Here is a 13035-nt window from a genome sequence, read left to right on the forward strand (position 1 = left end):
TATACAATGTTAATGTATCTGAACTATAAATTTCATTGCTTTTAGAACTACTCTTGGGTAACCATTTAGGACAGTGCGCAGGGGTCTAAACAGTGTCACTACATGAAGTGTAAGTGTTCTTATCCACTGTAATATCTTTCTGGTCCCTATAGAGTAAAATTTTATTTTAAGTGATGTTTTAATGTTGATGAAACATGTTTTGTTGTTTCCTACCTGAGAAAATAAAATATTCATACTCTGGACTCCTAAAATGACTTTTGTGAATATTTTAAGTGTTATCACACAGATGTGATGTGAATTTAACAATGGTTGGTTAAGGATGTCAGCTTAATTCTGTCCCCTACTAATTTGTGATGACAATAAAAAAGTGTAAATATGTCTTTCCTAGTTTTTTAGTTTCATTGGATTGTAGACTCTATAGATAACCAATAATTGATAAAAATGCTGATTTTAGTATCATTAGCCTAGAACTTAATAATTTTCTACCAATCCCTTTAGGCCTCATTCAGACATGCTAAAGTCTCCTAGTAAAACTCAGGTAGCGCATTTTCTTTTCTTCTTTAGTTACATCAGATTGCTATACCCTAACTCATACGGAAGAAATATTTAAATACTAAAACAATCCAGGAGAGGCACATAAATAGAATTTCAATTTTATATATTTATTATTTAATCATATTTATTTACATACCAATTTGTTTACAGTATAGTTTCAGTATGAGAGTGTTGCAGTCCAGTCCCACTACCAATAAAACCCCAATACTGACTATTTTTGTCCTTTAGAAATGCTGTCTATGGAGTATGTTCAGGACAAGCTATACTTTGATATTACATTTTATTATTATGTTATAAATATTAATATATTTAGATATAGCCTCAGTGTTGTTGGTTTAACATAATACACTTGTATTCCTTATATATAAATTTGTATCACCCTTTTATGGTGTATTTATCTTTTAATTATATTTTCAAGTCACATATAAATAGTGTTAATGAATTTTGTTCTAATTTAATTTCAAGCCCAGTGAATTAATCTGATTGACATATTACAATGGAAAGCAGTTCCAAGTTTCTGCACTTGTTACAAGTGGTGAAAGGGGACAATCTTTCTATATGGCTGATGTTAGACAGAAAACACTTCATCTTTTGCAATTCAATAGAGTAAAGCACAATACTGTATAAAAAAGTGATAAAAATGTATTAAGTAAAACATAAACAGAAATCTCCAGTATATGTATCTCAGAAGAGAATCTTTATGATTTTACAACAGTGGCAAAAATAAGTAAAACAAAATTAACCAATGAATTATATCAACTACATCAAATTAATAGTTTACAGAGTTGTTCATAATACAATTATTTTTTAAATTCAATGTTCCAACACCATTCTCACTACCAACATAACATTCCCTCCACTGTAGAAGTAACTGGTTTCACCCCAATCAACATGATTTCTACTTTTCATGTGCTTATCCCACCTAGACTGGAATAACATCTGTTTTATCCCTCTACTTGTTATTAACCCACAAGGGTCCTCCTGCTCTTACCAATAAAGACTTCAGATCGGAGAGATTTCTTGGCATTCTTCTTCACATTTCACTGACTTGCATGCAGTGCCTTGGCCTGTTTGTAGTTAGCTTGTAGTAGAAGCTCCTCAACCTATTTCATCTCTCTAACCTTGTGTGGATTATTTCCTGTGCTGACATTGCTTCCAGAACTATGTGCCCCAATTTTCTGGGTTTGGGGCTTCCTTTATACTCTATCTTTGTCATCCCTGAAATCTGCCCTTGGAAGGTATAAACAATTTACTTAATATTGCTGATCAAAAATGATAATTGGAATCATCAAAAACTTTCATTAAGGGGGTGAGAAAATTACATCAAATGATCATTTGTGAAAATCATCATATCTCATAATGGAGTAGTTATGTCATTGTGTAAAGGTCTACTGAGGTTTATATTGCTGGTTGAATGTTTTGGTTTTGGTTTTGGTTTTTTGAATTTATGTGGCGTCTACATTCAGTTCACACCTAATTTAGTATGAAACACCTACTGGGAATTCAGTACTATTATAATGAGGGTGTCACACAGCCTATATGTGTTGCATAGTCCATGACTTTGAGAATCTGTGGATCTGGGCTGATAAGCTCATATGGCATGGTCGTGACTCTTGTGTGGCTACCTGGACTTCTGGAAGTATAGAAGCTTCAGGGGGAAATGGAAGAGAAAGTGACCTAGCCTGACTCTAAACTGTTTCTGGTGATTTCAGCCACAAGCCAACATTTCTGGAGTTTTTGGCGCATAGGATCTCTGCAGAGATGAATGGAGAGATGCTGAAGTTGCTCCATTTGTATGACTGAAGTTGTAGGACAGATTTGTTTGTGTGGTTCCCCAGGGCTGTGTTCCCCCAACCTTTATTCCAATGATCTATAGCCTGAGAAATAAAGCCATCAAGTCAGCTCTAAGAAAGATTTTTCACAGGAGAAAAAAGTACACATATTTTCATCTCAATTGGGAGACAAGTTCAATATATAATATCTAATATTACTTTAACTGATTTATAAATTTCATTAATTTTAGGACCGCTCTTAATACTACTCAGGATCACTCTTGGTGGTCTTGGGGAACCATATAGACAGACAGTTGAGGGTCTATACAGTGTCACTACATGAAGGGTAAGTGCCCTACCACCTATAATATTTTTTTGGCCCCTATAGAGTAAAATTTATTTTAAGTGATGTTTTATTGTTGATGAAACATTTGCTGTTTGTTTCCAACCTGAGAGATGAAAATATTCATACTATGGATTCCTAAGATGACTTTTGTAAATATTTTAAGTGTTACCCCACCACATGAGATGTGAAAAGAATATTTTACAATGTTTAAGATGTCAACTTAATTTTGTCCCCTAGTAATTTATGTGATGACAATGGAAAAATATAACTATGACTTTCCTAGTTTATTAGTTATACTGGATTCTAAACAGTGTATGATACCAAAGAATTGGTGAAAATGCTGATTTTAGCATCATTAGCCTAGGTAGTGGTCCTCTAACTACAACCTGGGGGACACATAGTATATTTGTTCATATTTTGTTTCTTCAAAATAATATATATGCAGTGTGCATAGAAATTTGTTCATAATTTTTGGTTTTGCTATAGTTCGGTCCTCCAACTATAGTAACTTTTACTTTAGTTTGGTCTGAGGGACAGTGAATTGGTCCCCTGTTTAAAAAGTTTGAGGACCCTTGGCAGAGTTTAATAATTGACCAATCCCTTTAGGCTTCATTCAGACATGCTAAAGTCTCCTGGTAGACATCATTTTGCCCATTTGCTTTGCCTCTTCAGATATATTGTACTGCTATGCACCCATTCATAAGGAAGAAATATTTGAACAAACTGGTAGAGGCATAAATAGTATTTTAATTTCATATATTCAATTTTTAGTCATTTTATTTACATACAAATTTGTTGACAAATAGTTTCAGGGTAAGAGTGTTTCAGTCCAGTCCCACAACCAGTAAAACACCAGTGCTGACTATTTTTGTCATTTAGAAATGCTGCCTATGGATGTATATATAGTATGTGTGGGACAAACTATACTTTGATACTACATTTCAATCTTACAAATAATAATATTTTGCTTTTGGGATATATCCTCAGTGTTGATAGTTTAATATAATCTGATAATTTTATTCCTTATATTTAAACTTTTATTGCATTTTATGATGTATTTATTTTATAATATATTGATATTATATATATCCATCTTTTGCAATTCAGTACAATAAAAGAGCACAATACTATATGAAAAGTGATAAAATATGTACTAAGTAAAACATAACCAGAGGTCTCCAGCATATGGATCTCAGAAGAGAATCTTTTTTTTTTAGAAGAGAATCTTTATTATTTTACAACAGTGGCAAAAACAAGTAAAGTAAAATAAACCAATGAACTATATCAAGTTAAACAGAACATTTTTAGCATCATAATTTTTATTTTTAATTAGTTTTTATATTTTAGACACTGTAGTCTACAGATCTGTTCAGAATACAATTACTTTTGGAATCCAATGTTCCAGCATTATTCCCACCATCAAATAATATTCCCTCCACTGTAGGAGTAACTGATTTCTTCTTTTCATGTGCTTAACCCCTGGACTGGAATAACATCTGGATTGGCCCCCTACCTGTTATCGACCCCAGGGTGGTCCTGTTCTTACCAACAAAAACTTCATGTCAGAGAGATTTCTGGGCACTCTTTTCACAGTTCACTGTCTTGCATGCGGTGCCTTGGCCTGTTTGCAATTAGCTTGTAGTGGAAGCTCCTTAACTTGTTTCATCTCCTAAATCTTGTGTGGATTATTTCCTGTGCTGGCATTGCTTCCAAAACTACATTCCCAATTCCCCTGGGACTGGGGTATGAGACGTCCTTTGCTATCTCAACCTCCCTGAAGCCTGCCCCTTGGAAGGTATGAATCATTTACTTAATACTGCTGGTAAAAATTGATAAGGAATCAAACTATTTCACTAAATGTTCATTTGTGAAAATTGTCCTATCTCAAAATTTAGATAGTAGCCATTTAGTAGATATATAGAATGTGGACTTTTTCTCCCTAAATTAAGTATGGTGATATTTAAAAAAACTTTCTTTGGGGAGTAGGGGCATTTGTTGGCTCAAACAAAATGCTTAGGGTTTTTTTCTGACTGTGCACTCAGGGTACCAGATATTGGTTCAAAAATGAAATACAGTATTTATTTCATTGTGTGAAGGTCTACCGAGGTTTATATTGTTGGTTGAGTGTTCTGTTTTGGCTTTGTTTGTTGAGTTTACATGGATTCTTTGATCAGTTCACACCTAATTTTTGGATTATGGCAGGTGGAGCCACTACACCTTGGAATTTGTTCACTGGTTAAATGACCACAATTAATCCAATATACACACTGAAAACATACTCAGTGACTCATGATCACACTCAACTAAGGGTATTTGTTTCTGAAGTCAAAAGCCCTCAACCACCATCAAAAGCCCCTTTTTCTGTATCCCAGATAGCACTGGATCTTTTTCATATATGTCACTCTCACTGGTTTGAGATTATAAATCTTTCTTTATTGTATTGCATTTCCTGGATAATGATAAGGAACATTTTTTCCTATGGCATTTATCCACCTTTATATCTTCTTTCAGGCAGTGTCTATTCAATTTCACCTTCTGTTGGGGGTTGTTTTCTTTGATGCTCAGCTTTATGAATCTTTGATAGTAGCCATTTAGTAGATATGTAGAATGTGGACTTTTTCTCCCATTAAGTATGGTGTTATTTTATTTTAGCCATTGTTTCACAGAGAAAAACTTTCTTTGGGGAGTAGGGGCATTTGTTGGCTCAAATGAAATGTTTAGGGCTTTTACCAGACTGTGCACTCAGCGTACTAGAGATTGGTTCGAGGTTGGCCACATAGGTGGCATCTGAAGAGTTAAGCCAATGTGCTAGATGTATTTTTCAATGTAAATGTAGTATATTTGAATGCATACTAAAAGATTTGGTAAAAAAAAATATTGAGCTCTCAATTGCTAATAAGGTTCGAATCATTTTTTATCAATCTTTAGATATCATAAGTCCAAACTACAGTATAATGATGAAAATGAACAAGAAAATGTTTTATATATATATATATATATATATATATATATATATATATATATATATATGTCATCACCATATAAATTACTAAGGAAACAAAATTTAGTTTGATATCTTAAGTGCTGCAAAATTTGCATTATTTTCTTTTTTTTTTTTTTTTTGGTTTTTCGGGCCACACCATTTGATGCTCAGGGGTTACTCCTGGCTAAGCACTCAGAAATTGCCCCTGGCTTGGGGGGACCATATGGGATGCCAGGGGATCGAACCGCAGTCCTTCCTTGGCTAGCGCTTGCAAGGCAGACACCTTACCTCTAGCGCCACCTCACCGGCCCCAATTTGCATTATTTTCATATTTGATTTTATGGGATAATGTTTAAATTAATATATTCGCAAATTATTTTTATATAGCATGAAGTATGTAAATTTTTATTTCTATGTAGTAGATACATAAAAGCTTTGTTCAACCTTAACCCATAAATTTTAGTCTACTAGGGTTGGAGTGATAGTAGAGTGGTAGAGTATCTTTTTGCACATGAATATACTGGTTTGATTCCTGACACCATTTTTGTTGTTCAGAACACTGCCAGGAGTAATTTCTGAGTACAAAGCTAGGAATGATCACTGAGTACTACAGGTATGACATTCAAAGCCAAAAGAATTTAATGTATCATTCTGCTAAATCAAAATTTATCATTACATATTGAACTGTGTCTCAAGGATGAGTAGAAGTAAATGTTTCTTTTCTTCTTTGAAAACACTTTTTTTATAGTTGACTTAGTTTTATTTCTCTGACTATATAAATCATTGGATGAAATGATGGGGGAACTATATCACAAAAGCAGTTGGAGAGTAAATATAAGGCTTGAAATATTCAAAGGAATCTGTAAAAAGGAATAAGAAGAAAATAAAAAGGTGGAGGAGGCAAGTGAAAAAGGCATTGTCTCTTTCCTCCTCGAATAGCATTATCAGCACAGAGGAAAATATGTGTTTGTAGGAGAATTCAATAAACATGAAACAAATAAATGACAACACAGCTACTAAGGCAATGAAACCCACTTCACTGAGATAGTCACTGGAGCAGAAAATTTCAGGTATGGGTGACATCTCAGAAGAATTGGTGGATGACCAGCGGTCCACAGAAGCAGATAAAGAAAGTAGCTGCTGTGTGCCTGACTCTAGAGATGACGCCACTGACCCAAACACCTACAGCTCTATGGACACAGGTTCTGACATTATGATGATGTCATAATGCAGTAGAAGGCAGATAGCCATGTAACAGACATAGGACATCATCATGAGCATGGACATCTCCACACAATACTGGAGAGTGTAATCAAAACACTGTATTATGCATTTTCCAAGGGAAATACTGCCACTCTTCATGTAAGAGTTGTAAATGAATCTTGATACAGCTATAGAAATCCAGAAAATATCCATAAAAGAGGCATGTTTTCAGAAAAAAAGTACATGGGGAATTGAGACTATTGTCTCAGACTATTGTCCAGAAAAGTTGTACTTATGATGATGATGTTGCCAGGTAAAGACGAATAGAAGTCTAAGAACAGAAAAACATATAGGATTTCTAGCTCAGATATGGCATAAAACCAATGAGAATATTGTAAAAATTAACCATATTCTTTGATGTCTGACTGCTGACTGTAAGACAAGATGGAATCTTTTGAAGAGACACAGTTTTGGCACCTCATTAAGTTATGAAGTTTGGGGAATAAGGCAAAATAAACACTTTGCCTTTATAAATGCCTTTATAAACCTTTATAAAGGTTTGGTTTTTTTATAATAATAATAATAATCATGACAAGAAATTTAGTTACTTTAACTATGTTGGTGGTGGGAATGTTGCACCGGTGAAGGGGGGTTTCTTTACATGACTGAAACCCAAGTACAATCATATTTGTAATCAAGATGTTCAAATAAAGATATTAATAAAAAAGAGCAGAACCAGGAGCAAGCATTGAGCACAGCCAGATCTGCCCCCCTTTACACACATACACATACATACAAAAATATGTAAAATGGATGCTGGTGATGAAAAGAAGACAATTTTTACAATGACATTTCTAGTTTTACAAATGATAAAAATATTTCTTTTTAATTAGTTTGTTTTTTCCACTTGATTTTGAATTGGGGGGCTGTGTTTGTATTTAGACCATGCCCAATGATTCTAAAGACTATTCCCACCTCTGTATTCAGTGACTATTGAAAATCAAATGGGAAAGATCAGAGCAGGGGATTCCTATATTGAAGCAGGCACTGTGAGGTAAGCCCTGGGCACTCCTAGACTGGATCCAGTTATATCTACCATGACAAGTACCCTCTAGGCAGCTCATTTTAGGGCCCTTACTGTGAACTGAAACCTTGGATTACAGAAAAACATGGGTTAGGCCAGGTCCCTGAGGAACTATCTGTTAGGTTATTTTTGCCCTCCCTAAATTATATAGATATGCAATAAATGCAAAAGCACTGGGATAGTACTGGTTGAATACTTTGCATGTTTCAAACCATAATCATGTCCCTAGCATAAATGGTCCCTGATCCTGAGGATTCCTAGCAGCACCACATCATTGGGTATATAATGGAACAGACTAGCCCAGGATTGGAGAATCAACAGGAAATGGTGGCAGCCCCTGGAGATCTGCTGGTCTGTGGCCCCTTCCAGCAACAGCCCCATTGGGTTCAGCCACCACTTATATACCAGCTTCTAGGCTCTCTTTTCATTGTCATCAACCTTCCTGTTTCAATATCACAAACACATGGTTTATGATAGGATTTAAGCTTTTTTATAAATATTATTGGAGACATCACTTTACCATACAATAGTACAATAAAATTTGGTGTGCTGTCTATAAAATAGTCTGTAGTTAAATTAATAAAACCATGAAGCAATCGGAATTCAAAAATATTATGTCTATTTAAAGTGAATATATTAGCCAAGTCCATTAACTAATCCTAAAATCAATAAATGCCAAGTACAAGATTGATATTTTTAGAGACGACCAAGGTAAAGGAGGTTCTGAGAACAACTTCTTATCTTTAGGTCCATGATGTATTGAAACCCTCATGTGGCATTGTGATGTATTGAAAAAGCTGGAGGTCTTTTTGAATCTTGATGAATTTGACTTCTGATGAGGCATAACAGGACCCAGAATTTCTTGGTGGGGCTGCCTTCTGTATAAATATAACTATAGCCTTTTTCTCATATGAGAAGTTTACCTGCTACCCATACTTGTCAACTTTCACACAGATAGGTAAATTACCTGTTTTTTTGAACCTGTGCACCTCCTTGAAAGTGCTATTTGGCAGATGGGTGGGGCTTGCCTTGGTGTAAATTCAAGAAATTTAAAGCAAACAACGTTAGGGGGAAAAAGTTAAGTGGGGGCATATCATCTTTTCTTCTTCTTTTTTTTTGAACAATTGTGTTTTGAGGCTTAGTGAACATTTTTAATGATGCTTTGTATCTGAAGATTATAGGGGATATCAGCGGCAACTGTAACAAACAGCTTTAGTCTCTCAGAAGTCATAGCCCATGTAAATGAGAATACGTATCAATGACTTCAAGAAGAAAAATAAAAATTTGAGGAAAACGTAATATGTAATTTCAAGTTGCCATAATTCATGTGTCCTCAGATGTTAAGAGTTAGCTCCAGCTACATGGGAGGTGTGATATAAGGAGGACAGGACAAGCACAGACAATTTTCCTGGCTTGTTTTAATAGGAGGCAGTAAAGTACACGAAGGCAGTGGGTGTTTGTGTGTAAGCCCTGATGCTATTCTACAGGGAAGGTAAAAATGAGTGGAGCTAGGTGATCATCAGATTTGTTTTCTTGAGCCATTGACCCAGAGAGACCACAATGCGATTGAATATGAGTAATGAAAAGTGCTTTTGTAAAAGACCTTGTAAGTGCTGAAGCAACTCCTGAACCACATGTCTATGGGCATTTAGGGAAGCAGTGAGTACACCAGGGGAAAGACAAACTACATAGGCTGAGTAATTCATCACATGGAAGGGTGATTTATTTACACATGAGAGTGTAAATAAATCAAAATGCCTCATGTGTAAACAACTCTCATGAGAAAGTTGTAAATAAATCAAAATGCAAAGTTTCACTTGTTGGGCAGAATTATAGTTGGTAAGTAGTGTTGTGGTTAGAGAGGAATCAACAATTCTGTCTTTCTCTGAGGATATGCCATCAATGTAATACACTGGAACACTGGGAATTGGGGAGGAGCAGATGATAGATGAGACTAGAAAGGGTGTCCTTCTGAAAACTTCCAAACCCTTCATGCTGGGTAGTGGGAGAAAACTTCTCAGGAGAAAGCAGCTAAAGTTATTTGAAAGTTATTCACTAAGGAAAAAATGGGAGTCAATTTCTTTCTTAGGGATGTGAAAAACAATAAAATAAAGGTCATTTCCCAGTAGAGCATGCAACCACAACCTCCTTTTAATTATAAGGGTATCTATGAAATCCAAATATGGCAAAAGCATGCAAGACTATTTATTGTGTAAATAGAGCGATTAGCAGATTTGATGGCTGAACAATAGCTGTGGTAGGCAACTGAGGTCTAATAAAGAACAATAATCATATTTTTCTCCAGGAGCAAACTGGAAGAGATAGGACTTCTGAAACTGGCCCATAAAAATTTCAAATCCTTCTGAGACTCATGTATATCCAGGGAGAAGTCCCCATTGAAGATGAAGAACAAGTTACCAAGTTTGAGTTGGATTGCCAGGGAGGGTCCGATTAATGTCTCCCAGCAAATTTTAAAGTAATTAAGAGTTTTCAGGTCTTTCAATTTGATGGACATTTTCTGGGGATGCACTGTAGTGTATACAAGGATGTAACTAAAGTATTCATATGGGAAGCATCTGAATACTCTCCACGGCAACCTGTAAGACAGCCGCTGGCAAGCATGTCAACACATACTCATATAATCACTGAAGCTTTCTGCCATTGGAACATGCAAGTAATATATCATCTACATAGTGAATAATATAAACATTGGGAATACTTGCACAAGCCGAGCATAAAAACACATTTAAAAAATACCGACATATGGTAGGTGAGTGGCCATTTACTGGCTTAAAACAGCGCACTAAAATCTGTGCATAGATGCCTTATGATTAAAGGAGGAAACAGAAAAAGTATGGTAGTCTAAGTATATATGGATGTTATCAAAGCAGTATTTTAGGTCTTCTAAACAAAGCAGTGATCAGATTAGAAATTACTGCAGGGGAGGGAAGACTTGGTTGGGAGGGTCCATATGGGAACCATGGTAGGATTAACATTCTGTAAGTCAATTTGACAGCTGCCATTTTTGCAGATTTTTTTTAATAACAAAAAGAGAATTCCACTATGAAAAATGAAGTTTTAGTTTGTCTTAATTTAGTTTGTCCCTCTACCTAATTTAACAACATGTAACTTTACATTGTTGAGGTGCCACTACAATATCTACACAGGATTGCAAGAATTCCACTGATTGTAAGTGGAGGGATGGTGAACACTGAGCTAAATTGTACCCAATTAAAAAGGTGGAGCTCTGAATTAGTGGCCAGAGAGGGAGTTAGAGGAGTGACCATGAACTGAGTTCTTCACTGTTAATGTAAATCTCAAGCTCATACATTCGGGCACATAGGAGATGCATAGGCTTGAAATCTGACTATAATTTCCTCTACAACGTATTTTAGCCATCTAGCACTCTGTAAGACAGAGAGAAAAGGCAAGCCTATTCTATGCAGATCATGAGTTATTGCCTGCAAGGCCCAGTTACAAGGCCAGTATTGGGAAGAGATCATAGAAGCATCTTCTACTGTGTCAATTATTCCAGTCTCAATACTTAAAAGTGGGTGCTTATTCTCCATAATATAAGAGATAAAGGCAACCAGGTTATTGGTGCTACTGAAACCACCAATTCTGGGGCTAAAGGAGGAAGAATAAGGCAATGAGCTTCCACGCTGTGACATAAGACTCCACCATTTTAGGGGAACCAGGCCCACTAGATGTATCTATTATGATTTTCTTGGAGCAGTGAGCTGATATTTCCCCCAGGAAAATCTTAGCCAGTAGGCCCGTTGGTGGATGTTAATTAAATCCTCCAGTGGATTACTGGTAATAATTCTGAAATTCATGACATGATAGTGACATTACAATAGTAACATTACAATTTCTTTTTTTTTTTTTTGGTCTTTCGGGCCACACCTGTTTGATGCTCAAGGGTTACTCCTGGCTAAGCACTCAGAAATTGCTCCTGGCTTGGGGGGACCATATGAGGCGCTGGAAGATCGAACCGCGGTCCATCCTTGGCTAGCGCTTGCAAGGCAGACACCTTACCTCTAGTGCCACCTCTCCAGCCCCAACATTACAATTTCGTATTATTTGACACATTCTCTCCCTTGCAAAATTACAGGCCAAAATACGGCCTCACTCAATGACTGCTCAGGGAAATTTTCAGCACCAAAAGTCTACAAAGAGTTTCCCCTCTGGCTAAATAAATCTGTATTTCCAAAGCAAAAGGGCCAGCTTTTATGCAAACCCTCTTTTTTGGTCTCAACTTCAAAGTAGTAAACAAACAGTTTCTACCTTCCTTGCTCATCTTTTGTCATAAGATCTTTCTTTCTAAACTAGCTACACCTCCTTCTCCTTATGCTACTTCCTCCTTCCAAGCCTGGGATTCTTTTCACCTGTATTGATTAGTTCTGATATGTATAGTTTAGGGCCTGCTTCATTGTGTCCCTTCTTTTATGGCTCTCGCCTTTTGTCAAGGCTGAAACTCCTTTCATACCAGAGACTGGTATAAATATATAAACATATAAATATATATAAATATATGTATTTGTATATATATATATATGTGTGTATATATATTACCAACATGGAAGAGTAAAATTGTCTCACGTCTATTAAAGATGTGGGTCCCCACATAATTTATTGTTTTGTGGTTTCATTGTTTCATATTTCATATTCGGCTGCTCGTGTTAATCGTTTTCCTCTCATGAAGAATGTTTCCCCACTAGAGATGCTAAGACACAAGACACCTGCAGCAATGTGCTCTCTCATTTTGAATGTCCAAACAATAGTTAGTGAGATGACAATTACTATTTCCCAGTATAATCAGAGTCAATTGCCCCAATATGAATAGTGATTTCCTTAAAGCTTCAGACTGCTTCTCTCTAGGACTAGATCTACAATGCCTGACCCTTTTGCACATATTTAAAGTGTAGTAGCACTAAGTCAGTGTTATCATAATAGTATTAGAACAGAGTATATTTAAGGCAGTAATCCCCTCTGTGGCATGTTACAGCAACTCTATTGATAATTGCTCTGTTAGCCCAGGTTGGGGTAGAGGATACAGTTGGGAGTGTTTCCTGATTCTGTGGGTTCTTAG

This window comes from Suncus etruscus, chromosome 18 (genome assembly GCF_024139225.1).
Source record: "Suncus etruscus isolate mSunEtr1 chromosome 18, mSunEtr1.pri.cur, whole genome shotgun sequence".
NCBI classification, from domain to species: Eukaryota; Metazoa; Chordata; class Mammalia; order Eulipotyphla; family Soricidae; genus Suncus; species Suncus etruscus.